Source organism: Uranotaenia lowii, chromosome 2 (genome assembly GCF_029784155.1).
Source record: "Uranotaenia lowii strain MFRU-FL chromosome 2, ASM2978415v1, whole genome shotgun sequence".
Taxonomy (NCBI): domain Eukaryota; kingdom Metazoa; phylum Arthropoda; class Insecta; order Diptera; family Culicidae; genus Uranotaenia; species Uranotaenia lowii.
This window is the reverse complement of record NC_073692.1, coordinates 121,643,468-121,655,849: the sequence shown is the minus strand read 5'-3', so window position 1 is coordinate 121,655,849 and position 12,382 is coordinate 121,643,468. Positions and strand designations below refer to the sequence as shown.

Below are 12,382 nucleotides of genomic sequence, written 5' to 3'. Positions count from 1 at the left end.
AAAAAAAAAACACCCACACACATCCACACACTTTCGAACCGTGCAAAATTTGCGGCAACAATATTCCCAGAGAGTTGGGCCCCGACTTTATCTTGCCGGGAAGCAAGCAACACTCACCCCGGTATAGTTGGGAGCCGGGCGGATTTGCTTTTCCGTCTGGAGGACAAAGTAAACATACAGTAATTTCTGCCCGGATTCCACCATTCATTCTGAATGGGATTCCTCCGTACGAAGCAAGCTGCCGGGTGACTCTCTCTCTTTCTTCGAAAGAGGGTCAGGGGGAGAAAATGTGTTAATGTGTGTTTATTTTTCCGGAAAGATTAGAGTTGAATCTTGCTCTAGACGGAGGCGATGTGAAACCACATCCTTTGGCTTTGGGGTCTCTGTTGTTGGAGGAAAAAAAACTGAGATGAAGTTTGTTGATTCCAATCTGAATTTTATACGTTTAAGCGACATTCAAATTTCTAAAATTTCAGTCCTTCTGTATTTAGAAAAGGTTTGAACTTGAAGATAAGTCTCGAAAAAAATTATACTTTGTTCTATATTTATATTTACCCTTTGATAAGCTGTAAGTATTGTATCACTTTTTATCTTTTCAAGTCGCACCTTCACCTGTACTAAGTTAATTTTGTGAAGGAAAGATGAGATCATTCGTTGCAATTGTCGACATTCCTGATTCATATCGCGATAAACGTCAGTACTTTTTTTTCAATTAACACAATTCATTGCGAGACGATTACGTAAAACAACGTCAAGTGCTTTTTTTATGCTTTGGTGTATCTGGTACAATTTACGATCTTAACATTTTTACAGAATGGTTTCTTCTAATATTTTTGTAATTTAACTTAGTTAAGTTTAGTGTATTTTAGAGTTAAAGTTAAACTTAGTTCAACATATTATGGATTACGATTTTTAAGCTAACGTACTCCGATCTTATGACGACAAACCGACCTACCCGTTTGGAAAATGGGCCTCTAGATAAATTAAAGATATGTCGTTATCACCTTTTTGATCACCGGCTTAATTGGTTAACATTATTGCTTCCTTTAGCTGGTACAAACCGTGAACTCACTAATACGCTCGACTGAACCACATTTTAGAGTAAATCACAATCGTGATAAGAGCCGAGGTCTCAATTGTGAATGATGTAACCACATTTTTCCATTATTATATGGAGGCATCAATCTGGGTATCATTTTATGCTTTCAAAATGACTAGGTATTTCTCATTTATTTTTGTTTGCTCTTATATTCGAGGACAAAAAAAAATAAATTATATTGAATCAAAGAATAGGATGTAGAGGATATGCCAATGAATGGTGAAATAATCGAATAAATATCCAGGGATAGATTTAACGAAAGCATTTATAAATCCACGGCAAATATGAATAATCTAGAATAAGGTTGCCAGATTGCCCGGTTTTATCCGGGTTTGCCCGGATATTTCATACTAAATTTTGGAACAGTCCGGCTCGGCCCGGTTGCCCGGATTTCATTGGAAAATGCCCGGATGTTGCCCGGATTGATTCATTCACTTTATTTGGTAAATAAAACAAATTGTGTTTCCAAAATTGATGATTTATGCCTCCAAAACGAAATTTTTGAGCAAGTTTAATTAAAAATAATCATGAAAGGTTTTTTGGAAGCCTCTAATACGAATTAAAATCTTTCGATATACTTAGATGAAAAAACTTTTTTCAATATTTTTTTTTCTTGATATTTGTTGAATAATTTTTGGGTTCATACTAAATTGGCCCGGATATTTCCCGGATTTCGGTCGTCAATTTTGAAATCTAATTCCCGGATTTTGCCGGGTTTTTATAAAAAAAATTGCCCGGATGGGTACTGAAAAAAATTCTGGTTACCTTAATCTAGAAGCAGTCTGGCGTATTATTGTTATGCCTCCAAAGGCTGGAACATTCGGCCAAAAGTCATGAGACCGAAGGCCAATCTGCCGATGGACGTTAGACCGAATGGCTTATCAGGCCGGATAGGCCACTAGACCGAAAATGTTATTCGACTGGCGGTTATCCAGTACAAGGCTTTTAGGCCGTAAGGATGTTAAGCCGAAAAGATGTTAGGCCGAAAGGTCATCATGTCAAACGGTCATCAGACCTAATGTTCTTCTTGACCGAGCGAGCGTGAGCCTGAGCATCCATTAGGCCTTATATAAATTTTCACTTATATCGGCTTAGTGACCATTTGACCTAACGACCATTCGGCCTAACAGCCATTCCTGCCTAATATCCATTCGGCCTGATAACCATTTGGCCGAACATCCTTCGGCCTTTTTACCTGTTAACTAGCGACTTTCGGCCTAGCATAATTCGATCGGGATCGAAGGATCAGGACTGATTGCAATTCTGAAACAAGATCAGATTCTGAATCAAGATCAGAAATATTAAATGCATTTTGATAAGGTATCGAATCAGGTTCAGAATTAAGATTCTGATCACAATAAGGTTCTGGAGCAGAATAAGGATAAAGATCGAGTTCAGATTATGGATTAGGATCAGTTCCGCATTAGGATGAGGATCAGAATCCGATTGTAAAGCTCTATCTAGATCAGGGTCAGGATAAGGTCCTGAATCATATCCTGATTCAACTCCTATTTTTGATCCAGATTCTGCTTTTGACCCTGATCCTTGTTATATTCTAAGTAGAAAAAAACCTCAACCTGATCTGCATCCATCTTGATCTTTGATCCTTATCTTGATCCTGAATCTTGTTTTGATACACATTTTGGATATTCATTTTGCATCTGATCCTGATTCTGGATCCTTATGAGCACGAATCCTGATCCAGAATCTTGGTTCCGGTTCCTGAACTGTCGCATTTCGTGTGTGTGTCGCTTTCGTGTCCTTCTGTTCTCCTTTTTTTCAATGTTAAATTTAACGAATATTGGCATAAAGAATCGAGCTCTCTAGCAATATGATGCATTACCAGTACATATAAACATTCTAACTAAACAGAAAAAAATACCGACCAGGAGTGAGCATCGAACTCAAAATACTTTTTTCAATTAATCATACCAGTTACATCGCTTTGCCATGTGTTCCATCTGGATCAGTTGCTAAACGGGTTTTCTGTAACGGCCAATTAAGCATTGAATCTTACCGATTAACTAACACACGCACAGAGCTCAGCCGTTTTCAGTTTATTCTACTGCTACCTGGCGCTTGACGGGTGTTTGTTTCCATCCTTCGTTTTCTTGGATGGGATCAGAAATGCCAACTGTTTATTAAATGTTGGAAGATTTAAAAAATTGTCTGGAAAAGTCTGGATAGCGAACTTTATAGGGTACGACTTTTTTTGGTCGCCAGATCGCAATACTGCAGTGTAGGAAATAATACTCATTTCTGGATGATAATAATAAATTCTATACACTAATCCACTATGAATGCATGAGACCATTGTGGTGGTGACGGCAGAACTAAGTTTTATGCTTAACTTCCTGTTTTACAACCATTTTCTTGGCATTCTTCACTTTTCAATTTCTAATGCGAATCATCTCCTGCCATTTTGCAACAAAAATGTTTAATTTGACTGTTTTGTCAAAACATTCAAGTCTATATTCAAAAGTCTGGAAGATAAGACAAAAGTCTGGAAGTCTGGAAACCTAAAAAAATATCTGACAAAAGTCCATAAAGATCCTTAAAAAATCTGGAAGGTTTACATCACTGGATGGGATAGGAAAAAACGAAAGAATGTTAACTTTTTTGTTTCTTTCGGACATACGCAATGCGTATGCTTAGAAGGACTAAGCTATGATTCGACTTTTTAACGAGAAATGAGAGTGTTTTTTTGTCAAAGGTTCTTCAAATTTGTGAATTTGTATTGAAAATTAACAAACTTTGGATTGCTTATCGACTTTAAAAAATTAAACTATCTCCCATAAATTCACCATTAAATAATTGATTTTTGTTATAAGCAATGCCGTCAAACAATATTTTTTTCGGTTTGAAAAAGGGCAAGTTTTTGATAGAAAATCTCTTATAGCTAACGAATGCTTCCAGATACAAGTTTGCTGCTATTATCAAACTGTTTAATTCTCCGTTAACATGATGTGAAATAATGAAACACAGGTGTAGGCACTATCTCGATGTTAAACGGAATTGAATCCCATTTTCGACTATTCAGGATTAATTAAGATGTGCTGGATGACTTTGATCAGTGGTTTTCAAAGTGGACACTACCGCCCCCCTGGGAGGCGTTGAAAGCTTCAAGGAGGGCGGTGAGCTCCCCACTTCAATTTGGGGGGAGTTGAATGGGCTCAGGGGGGCGGTGAGGTCATATTAACACATTAAGAACCGCGAAGGAATATAAGCCGGGGAAAATCAAAATTAGGTAGGAGAGAGTGGGGTATCGTGGGCCATAGGGAAACGTGGGCCACTTTTAATAACTCAGATGTGTGTTGAGATAAAAATCTCAAACCAACTGTCATCGTCGTCGCTTTGTGTGAGCATATATTTCTATATTTTGTTGACTGAAATACGCATCATATGCTTCTTTTATTTATCAAGCTAAAAAAAGTTAGAAAAATTTACTTACTGAATTAAAAAACACCCGCTAATTTCATCGATAGGGAACCTAAAGTGCATAACAAAAATATGCTCATACGCTTATGATCTTAGATTTGTCATGATCTTTCACGTGGAAAAGGAATTTTTGATGAAACATCAATAAGTCACACAAACGCAACCAATTTGCAAATCATAGCTTGTGGGGAATCGTGGGCCACACATCTTAAAACCACCTATATTTTTATGTTTTTATACAAATTCAGAACTTAAAATACGTTTTTCCTATCTGTAAAGTTTTCTTATGCCAAATGAAGAGTTATAACAATATTTTGTCCATCCTATATAGAAATTTTGCCAAAACTTTCGCGAGCCAGGTTTTGGAATCTATGCGATCATACACAGCTCTCTTTTTTATTTCATCATCTGAAATTGCTTTAAAATAACGGAATGAATTAGGAAATCACAGTTTTGGGTCAACTCATAAACTTTGCATGTTATTTGGTCAATTTGGATTTGGTGGCCCACGATTCCCCACCATTTTTCAAAATCCAAAAAATATTGCTTTTTTTCAAACAGTCATAATTTGAGGAAAATAACTTATTAAAAATTATAAAAAAATACCTTATGATACCTTGAAAATGTAGAAAACCATACCATTTTTTATTTTCATTTTATCTTTTATAATAAAAAAGTTATGGAACAACGAAAAAAAGTGGCCCATGATTCCCCACTCTCCCATATAATATATCTCAGACACCACTGGACCAAATCCCAAAAATTTAGTAACTTTGAGCTACTGCAACTTTCGTGATTAATTTTGTAGAATAATGTTCAATTATTAAATTCAGAATATTTGAGTTATGCCTCTTAGAATGGCACACTAGCGACAAGTGAAAAAAACGAAATACCTCGTATATGGTCCGCAATGTGTTGAAAATCTCATTTACCCAAATAACTTAGATTTGAAATGATAACGAATAAGTTCAATTCCCGACAATAACGTTACAGAACTAAACATCAAATTACAGACCGGTTTCAGACTGAAACTTCAATAATTTCTCGCCAGGGCTGGAAAACAGAAAAAAAAAAATAAATAAAACGCTCAAATGTCAAATTAGTCGGATTAAATCACCAACTAGTGAGTGAGAAATAAATGTTGTTTCCTCATCAAATCATCAATTTAAAAACTATTTTCAAGCCTTTAAGAAAGTTTTTAATTGAAAAGGTTTGCAAATTCCATCAAACTGAGCATGCCTGACACAAAAAATAAAAGTTTTATTGATTTTTTTTGGTTCCGGCTCGAGTTTTTATCTTACACGATTATAACTCTTTTCAAAAACTGGTCAATTTTTTGTCGAAAAGTAAAAAAAATGCTGCAAAAATGCTGCAGCGAATTTCTATTTACCTCACTTAGATTTAACGGAGCTCCAATGCAAGTTTTTGTCTCTGTTTCCCGAACACTTACAGTGTTTTTTGTCACAGATTTTGTTGCGATCGATTAGCTAATTTCGTTAGTTTAGTTGGGTCGTGAATGTGAATTATACTACTTTTAACGTTATGTCACCGATCTGAAAGCAATATATTTGTATTCCAGTAAGGACAAATAAAATATTTTGATAAATATAATTTTAGATTTTTTTTTGAAAGAAAACTAATAATTTCAAAGTTTAAGTATTCGTTCCGAAAAGTATATAAACTTGAAGTAGTTTGGAGTTTAGTTTTACAGCAACATAATGCTAAAAGCTCATGGTTTTTCAACTATCAAAATCATCATTTTGTATTTAAAAAAGCGGGCAGTGAATGAAAAAAAAGTTGAAGAGGTTGTATTTGAGACGACCGCGAGTTAACGTAGAATTACGACAACCGGTTTTGTGTCAATATATTTTTGAAAAAAATCTAAGTATGCAGCTCAAAACAAATGTATGAATGTAGACGAAAATATACATATACTGTGTGTCCAATGTCAATGCCAACAGCTTTCATATTGAATTTGCAGCTCAAATTAAGCTGGTCAGTTTAGTATAAATTATCTATAACGGCCAACAAAACAGTTTGAAAAACTTAACAGTTGCATACCCAAAGGCGATATTAAAATACGGACAAACGGCGTCAATCAAAACTCAATACATTATCGCTGAGATGCATTGCGCCCGGTACTTATGCAACCAATGCGAAGAACATGCGAGCTTTGAATAATCAAACGCTTGAGATAAAAGCATACAGTGCTGGTAATAAACCTGTTGTTTATTTTTAATAAGGAATTTTGAATTTTCGCATAAATTTTTCTAGGCAATTTTTGTTTTTCATTGATTGGAGAAAATGGTAAGCTGAAGAAAAACAAAATTTCAAACAATCAATTATTTCATGAATCGTTTCTTTATCCCAAAATCCAATAAATATTTTTCTAAATCAACACCTGACACAGCTTCCACGCTAGCTTACAGGCTCAGTGCAAAAAAAAGATGCACATTAAATGTACATTTTCCACGCATGATCAATGCCTATTCGAAAGAGAAAAAAATTCATACAAATCATTATCGGTTTACTAAAAAAAACGTACCCACTTTGGAAGTTTAACACCTGGCACCGCTGCCTTTCATGCATACGCTTGACTAAGTGCAAAAGAAAAACCAGTTTTCTGGAAGCTCCTCTCATGCGTTTCTCTCATAGTCAAGTTGAATTCGAATGGGAATTCTCATTCCCATATAGCAATCGCTAGCGCAAAGGTGCACTGAAATGCCATATTGGCTAAATTCAATCCTTAATGGATAACAATCAAACGGCCCTTTTCAGGGCCAACATATACAGAAAGTTTTATCTCAGACTTTCTATTTTTGGCAAATGGCAATGGGAAAAACGGGGGGAGTGTGTGGACTGAGCGTGGAATGCGTGTGAGTGAAGTATGTGGTGTATATGAGTTAGAAGTGCGGTATGTACAAGGTAGGGGTGAGTGAAATGTGTGCTTTGTATGAGTTATATGTGTGTTTTATGAAAGTGAGAGAGGATGAATAAATTGGAACGTAACGATAAATTGCGAGAAAAATTTACGGTAAAATATGTGTAGTATGCCCAATCAGAGTGGTATAATTACAACGCATATTCAATATAATTATGAAGTTGTAGTTACAGTGCGATTACCTGATTACCTTGTGAAAATGACAAGTAATTGACATTTTAACCTTATCATGACATTCAATGTATTGTCATGGCAGCATGTCGTGGCATCATGTCTCCGCCACTTGTCGGATCGCCTCTGCTGCTAGTCCTCCTACTCAAATGCCATTGAGCTAAACTGCGAAACGATATCTGCGTTGGATTACCACTGGTGGGGTCCAAACGCAGATCGCAGCGCAGCAGAACTTTTCAGCTCAACGGGCAAACAGAAACTGAAACCAGCTCGCAGGCGACCCCTTGTTTTTATACATTTTGTGGACGGGGACTCACCAAGGGGCGTGGCGTCCGAGTTTTTTCAAATTTTGATCAGCCAATCAACGATGAGCAGGGATAATATGTCTTTTAAAAATGATGTCCTTGAGTTGGAATGTTTTCGTGACGCGAGATCCGTTTGCGAATTTCAATTTGTCCCCCTATAGTGTTGCCGTAAGACATAATTCTACGTCAAAAAGGTTTAAAAACCACTGACTTAGATCAAGAAATAAAAACTTGGTACCGCGTGAACAGTATAAAAATTCTAAAATGACTGAATGAAAAAATTGGCATTTTATCAAGCTTATTAAAATATGAATCTCTTGGATCGGTAATCGGAATAACGATGTATTTTCGGATGCAGCTCGATGGACCAGGTTGCTAGCAGTTTAATTGATATGATTTGCAATTGATTCGGAAGTTGAGATGAGCAAAAACTTCTGCGATGTATATATAAAGCTATGACCATTTAGTATCCGGACACTTTATTTCGGTGATAGCTTTGTTACTAGAGCTCGGATATGCAAAACTTTAGTAGCGTTGTGTTGGTTATTAAAAGGACTATCTTGCTTATTTTTTCAGATTTTTAATTACCATGTGTTTGAGATATTTACGATGCAAAAAGACATGGTAAAAATAATTTTGCACAATCAACTCGGAGATTCCTCAAATGTCGACTTGAAAACTAATGTGCTTTTGATTTTTTTCTGATTTTTTTGGCCCAAATGGTTAAGAAGCATAAGGAGCCATTATAGGATGGTCACGAAGTTCAATCCAAGCATCGGGGTGGGACCCTTGATCTCAAATATAACTAAAAATATTATGGTTATTGCGAATAACTGAATGTAGACCCCTTAACTATGCAGTAAATCCGTTTCCGGCAGACGAAAAGTTTTGCCTGACAAGAAGATGCCAAGATAATAACTAATAATGAGCAGTTCCATAGATCGCAATCTGTGCAACCGGTTTTACACATGTGTTCTGATGGACAAAGAAATTTATGTTAAAACCGAATTTAAGAAGTCAAATTCTTCAAGATGCCTACTCATAAAAAGGTTCCAACCAGATTCAGACTGGTTTTTCCAAGTGAATTTGGGTAAAATATCATGATTTTGCAAATGTTTTGCTTTTGTGGTAAAAATAATAGGTCAATACATGACTGAAAGAAGTGTGCAAAGATAAAAAAGAGATTTTATAATAAAGAAAAAGTATTTCTTGTAATCAACGATTAATTATTATTTTTATATTTTTACATTAAATATCATATTAACACCTTCATTTCCTCCATAGAAAGTTTTTCGATCAAATGAATAGGTTTCAAAATACACACGTTTGTAACTGTCCGGATTCTAAATGATCATAGTCTTATAATTGTACAGTACTGCAAAACTAGAAAAGCTTTCATAAGCGTGAACTACAATCAAACTGTGCTGGAAAACAACATTGAAATAATGAAAATGGTCCTAAACAAACCCGGCAAATCGATATTGAGCTTAAATTTGTTGAAATGCGAGATAGTGCTGCCATCTACGAGTTGAAACTAGAAAAATAGTGGTTTTCTATAAAATAAATCGAAGTTTTTGGATTTCAGTCTTTTTTTTCAAAATTAACCCACAACGTCTGTTTCATCATTTAACGTCATGTTAATCAAGAATGATGTAGTTTGATAAAGTCAATTCATGAGCGCTAGAGGAAATTCTCAAACAAGCAAAACACATAGTGGTACTTTACTTGTTTCGTTCATTGTATGTGTAGTTCTAATGATCTATTTTAATATTCCGGACATTTCCTTCATATAAAACTCTTCCATATGATATATCGAATGGTTCCGCATTCTTCGCTACTGCTCGTCCAAATGTTTAAAAAAATCGATACAAACTTCAGGCTCATTTCACGATTCCTTTCTGTGGTCCCAACAGCCTCAAATTTACCATGTGACCTCGTATGTCAGTGAGAATCATATAAATTATTTTTCCTAATAACGTAAAAGTTGACTTACACACAACATTGAAACGTGTAGCACGACCACACAACTAATTGACTAAAGGAATGTTTACAAATCAATGTGTTTCCCAACGAGTGTGCTTAAAGCAGATTTAATCTTTGTATCTTTTTGTGAATAAATTTTTGGCCAGCGGCATCAAACCAGAGCTGTGATAAAATAACAAAATAAACGTGTGAAAGAATATATCTCTAGGGCAATCGTTTGATCGAAAGTATTTTGCATTTTTCAACCTGTATAGATGATGATTTATGATTTATGATGATGATTTTTCCTAATTCCTTATTGCCTTATTAAAATTTTAAAAACTATCCGATATTCAATTTTGCTGGTTTTTGAATCCGATCTACATGCTGTTAATTTAAACAAACTCTAATCATCGGTTCAACATAGTTATCATAAAAGGAAACCAAACGTATAACATTCACAAGGATTTCGTTTTCTTGCCATATGCCACGCGCTGCCTAATATTCCTATTTATGCTCCAATTTCGGCAAACGAATCATGAAGTTAATTCCATCGGGGGGAAAGCAATTACTCACATGCAGCCAGTCAGTCAGCATCCAACCAACCGAAAACCGTTTCCAAAAACTAAACATGGCTCTGTCATTTCACCGGAGCAATCCAAACCGGCAGAGGAGCAAGCGCCATTTAATCCATCTCCTTCGACCGGCTCGAGCGCCTTTTCCCCGGGACACAAGATGTGGCATTTGATGTCGCATTAAAATTTCATTTCGCAAAACACTTCTTCCATGTTTTTCTTGCCACGACCGACAGCGACTCGTCCGTCGCACCTGACCATCATTTACCCCGGTAGTTTTCCTTCAATGCATCACGACTGATGTGCTTGTGCTGTTCCATTTATTTGTTGATTGTACACTCCAAAATTTCGGGACCGGGGGAGGCATGTGGCGACCGTGATAATCGAAAACATTCATTTCCTGTTGAAGGCTATATGTTTTTTTATGCACGATAACAGGTACTAACTCTGTCAGAATAGAAGTAAAATAAAATTAAATTGAAAAATTGAGACGAAATTTAATAACTGATCGGCAATTTTGAGTGTTCCTACGTGGGAAAGAGGCATATTTATAATTTTCTCTCGAAAGGTGACACGGATCTTGATATTTGCTCAAGTCATAAACGTGAATTTTATGACTTTCGCGACTCATTATATTTGACGATCCAGTCAGCACGGAGCTTAACTGGTTTTAAAGAGGTTGTGTTTTGAACCTGTGATTGTTCGAAAAGCAAACCGATCAAAGATATAAATTCTAATGGAAGTGAAACACATTACCATTCAAACTCCTTAAAACCACCGACATCAAAATAAATTTTCTAGAACACGCCGTAAAAATGCGAACCGCTTCAACGATACAAATGCACAATTCTTCTTACATCCTGTATGTGCTCATGAGCTACTATTAAGATCAATGACGGTTTCAAATGAAGTGTTGGTTCATTCGTACATTTCTATGGCTCAAAAATCAATTTTGGTTTCGATACTCCTTTTAAACGAAACCGACATCTCGGCTACTAATGAATTGATGGGAAAATGAAGCCACTGTCCGTCAGCCGTGTTCCTATCGGATCAGTCACCTATTTCCCGAGCATGAACATCCATTCAATCAACCATCTGACCATCAACAATCGGTCCTGGAAAAAAAACGAATCGCCATCATTGAATCGACAGATTCAGGTGTAGGCCAGATGGTGCCGGACGATGAACGAGAGAGAATGAAATTTTCTTCTAGCCTTCGCGCCGTTCCAAATTTACCTGTGCCGTGCCATCGGTGTATGTTGAAAGCTCTGGATCTCCAAATATTTTCCGCCGGCAGATAATGGAAAGGCAAATGGCCGGCTGCCCGGGGAAAATGGCGCTGGATGGTGCCAGCCAGTAATAATTAATGATCTTTCAGACAATCACTTTCCATTCAACGTGATCGTTGCCCAGGTAGTTGGTCTCGTTGCAATGCTGAGAAGTGGAGTGGTTCAGTTAGATTAAAAAAAAACTTTAAAGTATACAATTATTTTTTTTTTAATTTTATCTTCTTTATGATTTTACGAATCAAACTGTAGTGCGCTTTAAATAAGCAACTTTTGATATATAAAGATCCAGAATTTGTTGTTTGAATCAAGCTGTTTACGCAAATATGATTCAAGTTAAAGTAAATATTTTGTTCCTCCATTTTGATTGATGACTTGAACTTTGGTTAGTCGGAAACGCAAAATAAACATGAGCAGTCGTACTGGTATCATGTTTACAAGCTTACATAAAATATCTCAGACTACGTGAACTTCATTTATTTCCTTGAATTTTTTCCCACATATCATTTATTTATCACATTTACCTAAACAGTTTATGGGGCATCCATTTATTACGTAACGCTCTTAGGGGGGAGGAGATGAACTCGGGCGTTACGAATTGTGAC

General features: G+C 36.1%; 1 protein-coding gene across 5 annotated transcripts in view; it reads left to right on the top strand.

The window, feature by feature from the left end:
• Positions 1 to 12,382, top strand: part of LOC129745322 (polypeptide N-acetylgalactosaminyltransferase 5) — a 361,703-nt gene that overhangs the window by 176,317 nt on the left and 173,004 nt on the right. The gene's annotated exons all lie outside the window — the stretch shown is intronic.